Raw genomic sequence first — 6,015 nt, forward strand, 5'->3', positions numbered from 1 at the left:
TTGCCATATTTCTTTTTTAACAGCTGTCTAGGTAGGTAAAATCCCCCATTATTATCATCAGGATTTGTGTTTTGAATATTTCCGGTTTTTGTTCTAGAAATGCCTCATCTCCCTCCTCTTCCTGATTGGGTGGTCTGTAATAGACCCTTACCAGGACATCACCCCTGTTTTTTCCTTCTTTTTTATTTACTCAGAGACTTTCAACTGGTCTGCTTCTCACCTCCTTCTGGACCTCAGAACAAGTGTACAATGCAATATGTCCTCTTCTTTTATTAAGTATTGATAAAAATGGAACACAAATACTTATGAGTCTCTTCACAATCTAGGCCATTTTTAACACAATGGGATCACTATGGAACACCATTCGTGCCTTGAATCACATGTTCCATCCTGCCTAACTAAACAAAGGGCAGCTACCGAGACCCCCCCATGCCCTTCAGTGTTGCCATTACCTTCTTCTGTACCTACACAACAACAAGATAGGGATTGCATAAGAGACAGGGCCGGCTCTAGGCACCAGCAAACCAAGCACATGCTTGGGGTAGCACATTTTCAGGGGCGGCATTCCGGCCATCTTTTTTTTTTGTTTTGTTTCGGGCAGCAAAATCCTAGAGCCGGCCATGGCAGCAGCAGCACGTTGTGCCCTGCGGCTGCTGCGGTTCGCGCCACAAGGGAGCAGGTCCCACACCTTGTGGCTGGGCCGGGCAGGGTCCGAGCAGGGGACAATCGGGCTGGGGGCCGCCCTGTGGGGCACACAGTGCTGCCTGCAGGTGCCGCAGGGTGACTGCCCCCTAGCACCACAGCCGGCATTGGGCGAAGCGGCTCGAGCCACCCAGGGACTGCGGCAGGGCGGCCAGAAGCAGCAGCAGTGGGGTCATAGAGGGGTCAACACAATCTACAGAAGCTAATTGTGATGCTACAAACAGAGTTGTGACCATAGGTGAGAAATACCTAGTACATGAATTCTAAAAGCCAGTCCTGTGCAAGAATGAAACTATGGTAAAACAAACACAGGAAATGATTTAGAATTTCCTTTTGTTGAAAACTTTGAGTGTTCCATAGCTCAAGTCTTTAAGTTGCACGATTGTTTTATGCCTCTTTGATGGCGGGGTAGAGGACTGTCGCTTTTCCAATCCTTATTTTTCTGTTTATAGTCTGGACTGTGTCCTCATGAGTTACAAGAAGAAATGCAAACCAGCAGAAGCCATCTCTCTCCTTCAAACCTGCTGTATTCTCAAGCTCTCACCTACTGATGCATAAAGCAAAATTATTTGGATTAGTCACGCGATAACTTTCTCTCATTTATAGGAAATGTGTCTTTATTTAAAAGTTACACTCCTAATTTTAAAATACTAATAAGCACAGCCCACAACTTGCACAGTGCTTTGGTAATCTGGAGTATGAGCTGGTGAAGAGGATTTCATGTTTGCATTTCAGAATCTAGAAGCAATGTATTGTTGCCAGTGACTACTGCGTTCTAGATCAATTTGAAGAATATGTTTGGGTATCTGTCCTCTTCCCTGTCTCCTTCATGCCCCAATTTAAAGGTGTCTCTTCTGACACACTACTAAAGGGATGGGCCATGCCTGCACTACCACTTATGTCGTCAAAATGTCTGTTGCTCATGCCTCTTCCCCGAGTGACATATGTTATGTTGGCATAAGTGCGTCATTGGCAGGCGAGCTTCTCCTACTGACATAGTTTCTGCCGCTCACTGGAGTGGCTTTTTGATGCTGACCGGAGAGCTCTCTCTCATTGGCATAGAGCGGCTTCACCACATGTGCTACAGAGGAGTAGCTGTACGGTCCAGCTGCAGCGCTGTAAGTTGCCTTATTTTTCGGACCCGTTTGCCATAGTCTGCAGACCCCCAAGGGTCCGCTGACCACAGGCTGAGACCCACTAAAAAAGCCAGATGACCGTTCTCCTCTGGCTAAGCCAGGAGACATCCAACCTCAGGCGGGCCACTCCTCGGCATCTCCTTCTGGGACCATGTTGACTCCTGCCCAGGTGTGGCAGTCGAGTCCAACCCCATCTCGATCATCGGTGCCTACACAGCAGCTGCACCTCCTGTCCATGGCAGAAGCGTACCAGGCTGCTTGGCACCTCCTCCATCTGACGGCACTGTTCTCTCCTGCCAGGGAAGAACCCTCAGCACCAACATAGCTGCATCCTCCGGTGCACTCTAAAGGGAAGCCGGCTATGATGTCGAGGTGCTCCCCTTTGCCTTGTCCATCGGTGCCTACCCGCTCCAACAGAGAGCTTACCCACTCCCTGAGCTCTCGACATTCGAGGCATTGAGGATCAGCTCTTCTGTGGTCTTCAGTGTCTGAGACCTTGGAGTCTGAGTCTGACTCCTATAGCTCAGGAAGGAGCAGAAGTCGTAGAGTGAGATTGGGTAGAGACAGACGAGAGCATCAGGCGTGGCCTCCACAGTGGCAGAACCCGCCTCAGTGGCCCTTCTGGACCCCCTGGGCTTTTCAACCAGGGCCAGGAAGGAACCCAGGGCCCACAATCAGCAACATCTTCACCCCTTTCATACTGCCTTCCATGGTGCATCTGCCCTGTGCCTCCGGCCCAGTCATTGACTCCGGCACCGTGTTCGGCTCTGACTTTGGCAGCAGCCTTCACAGCATCGATGCACCCATCTCCCACGCCTGCACCATTGTTGACGTCGACCTTGATGCAGACACCTATGGCCCTGGTACTGATGTCGGCACCAGGCCCCCCTGCCACCCACTGCCAAATGCAGTGAGCGGTGGTATTTCATGTCCTCCAGAGGCTTTGAGCATCTGTATTCCCACCCGCCGCTGGACTCACTGGTGGTGTATGCAGCTAACCAGTGGGAGAGACAGGGTTTCCAAGGTCCTTCCCCAAAGAATAGGGATGCTAAATGCCTAGATCTTGTGGGTAGAAAGCTCTACTCGACTAGTGGTTTGCAGCTCCATATTGCTAACCAACAGGCCATTGTGAGCAGGTACCTTTGTAACACCTGTGCAGCAATGGTGAAGTTCACGGAGCTTGTCCCTTCAGATTCCCAATTGGAGTTCACCATCTTGGTGGAAGAAGGGAAATTAGTCTCCTGGGCCTCCTTGCAGGCAGCTTTAGATGCTGCAGATGCTGCCACTAGAGTGATGACAACGGGGGTGGGTATGTGGGGGGGGCACTGACTGCAAGTCTCAGGGTTACCCTATAAGGTCCAGCGAACCATTCAGGACCTTCCGTTTGAGGGTGAGACTGTTTTCAGAGAAGACAGACAAACGGCTCCACAGCCTAAAAGATTCCCGAGCGACCCTCAGATCCTTGGGCTTGCATACCCCTGCCACACAGTGGAGACACTTCCGCCTGCAACCTCCTCAAAGGTTCCAGCAGCAGAACCGCCAGGACAATTCTCGGAGGAGGAACCGGAGTGGCAGGAGGAGGCAACATCCCTCTGCTAATCAAGGCTCTGGCCGGCCCTAAAGCGGCCTTTTGAGGGTGTGATCGAGGATGGCGTTCCAGACCAGAGACTGGATCTATCCCGTCTTACCTTTTTTTCTCCCAATTATCCCCTTTCCACCGTGCATGGTCCCATATCACATCGGTCCACTGAGTGCTCTGCATGGTAGAGAGGGGATACTCCATCCAGTTCTGTGCCCTCTCGCCCTCCCAGCCCCCTTCCCCATCCCTCTTCAGGGACTCTTCTCATGAGCAACTTCTCATTCAGGAGGTGCAGTTGTTCCTAGCACTAGGGGCGGTGGAGGAGGTTCCACTGGAACACAGGGGTAAGGGTTTCTATTCTCGCTATTTCCTAATACCAAAGGCCAGGCCTATGCTGGACCTGCGGGACCTCAATAAGTTTGTGAGGAAACTCAGGTTCCACAAGGTCTCCCTGGCCTCCATCATCCCTTCACTGGATCCAGCAGACTAGTATGCCACCCTCGACTTGAAGGGTGCATATTTTCACATAACAATTGCGTACTACCCCAGAAAGTTTCTGGTCAATGGTTCCCATTACCAATTTACTGTCCTCCCGTTCGGCCTGTCAGCAGCACCTTGAGTATTCACCAAGTGCATCACAGTCGTCACCGCCTTTCTGTGGAGACATCAGGTGCAGGTGTTTCTGTACCTCGACGGCTGGCTGGTCAAAGGCCACTCCAGGGCTCAGGTGGAAGCGCCGGTGGCATTTATCAGAGCCACCTTCAAGAATCTGGGCCTGTTACTGAATGAAGCCAAATCAACTCTGTCCCCAGTCCAGAGATAGAGTTCATAGGGTCGGTACTGGACTCAACACAAGCCAGAGCATTGCTCCCACAGGTGAGATTTCAGGCCCTCAACACCATGATCCAGGGACTCATGCAGTTCCCCACCATCACCGCGAGAAATTGCCTGAAGCTTCTCGGGCACATGGCAGCCTGTACATACGTGGTACGACATGCCAAACTCAGGCTTCATCCGCTTTAGTCATGGCTTGTGTCAGTGCACAGACCTGCCAGGGACAGCTTGGACAGGATCGTGACCCTGCCTCGCCCTATCCTCGACTCGCTCCCGTGGTGGACGAACATTCAGCAGGTGTGCTCAGGAGTTCCCTTCACTGCCCCACAGCCATCCCTAGTGCTGGTGATGGACGCATCAGATTTCGGATGGGGAGCTCATCTGGGGGACCACAGGACTCAGAGCCTCTGGTTGCAGACAGATCTCCGTCTTCATATCAATGTCAGGGAGGTCAGAATGGTGCACCTAGCGTGTCAGTCATTCCGCCCTTATCTAACAGGTCGATGTGTATCGGTCACTACGGACAATATGACTGGGATGATCTATATCAACAAATGGGAGTGCACGCTCCTCTCCCCTGTGCCAGGAAGCCCTCAGGCTATGGGACTTCTGTATAGAACACTCAATCTATAGGCGTCGTACCTTCCTGGGGTCCAGAACGAGCTGGCGGACCACCTCAGCAGGTCGTTCCACAGCCACGAGTGGTCCCTTCGCCTGGACGTCGCATGTTCACTCTTCCAGAGGTGGGGCTGTCCCCTGATCAACCTCTTCACCACGTGACGCAACAGGAAGTGTCAGCAGTTCTGCTCCTTCCAGAATCATCATCTGGTTTCCACAGCGGATGCGTTCTTCTTCCATTGTGGGGGACCTCTTCTATACACCTTGCCGCCTATACTGCTTGTCCACAAGGTCCTGCTCAAGATCTGCAGAGACTGGGCGTGGGTCATTCTCATAGCACCAGCCTGGCCCCGTCAGCATTGGTACACGTCTCTCCTAGACATGTCCGTGGGAGCCCTGATTACCTTGCCACTCTTCCCAGGCCTTCTCAGTCGGGATCACTGGCGTCTCCAACACCTGAACCTGGAGTCGCTCCATCTCACAGCATGGAGGCTCCATGGCTGAATCTATTCAAGCTTTCCTATTCAGAACAAGTCAGACAGGTCTTTCTCGGCGTAGGAAACCCTCCACTCCACATACCTGGCCAAGTGGAAGAGATTTTCAATCTGGTCAGCACAGTGCAACTTGCCTTTGGCACTAGCCTCAGTGCCCCACATTTTGGATTATCTTCTCCACTTGAAGCAGGAGGGTCTCTCCTTGTCTTCTATAAGAGTGCACCTGGCTGCCATCTTGGCTTTCCATCTGGGGGTACAGGGCCATTCAATTTTTGCTAGCCCTTTGGTCAGCTGCTTCCAGAAGGGCCTTGACAGGTTGTACCTGCACGTCTGCCAACTGGTTCCTGCTTGGGACCTCAACTTGGTCCTCTCTAGCTCATGGGGCATCCCTTTGAGCCTTTAGCAACATACTCCCTGCCTTGTCTTACATGGTCGTGTTCCTGGTGGCGATAACTTCAGCCCGGAGGGTGTCTGAGCTCAGGGCCCTAATGTCAGAGCCGCCCTACACCGTATTTTATAAGGACAAGGTTCAGCTCAAGCCCAATCCGGCCTTCCTCCCAAATGTTGTGTCACAGTTCTACATCAACCAGGACAGTTTCCTCCCAGTTTTCTGCATACACAAATTTGCAGAGGTACAATAGGGTTGAGGTCT

This window comes from Mauremys mutica, chromosome 8 (assembly GCF_020497125.1).
Source record: "Mauremys mutica isolate MM-2020 ecotype Southern chromosome 8, ASM2049712v1, whole genome shotgun sequence".
NCBI classification, from domain to species: Eukaryota; Metazoa; Chordata; order Testudines; family Geoemydidae; genus Mauremys; species Mauremys mutica.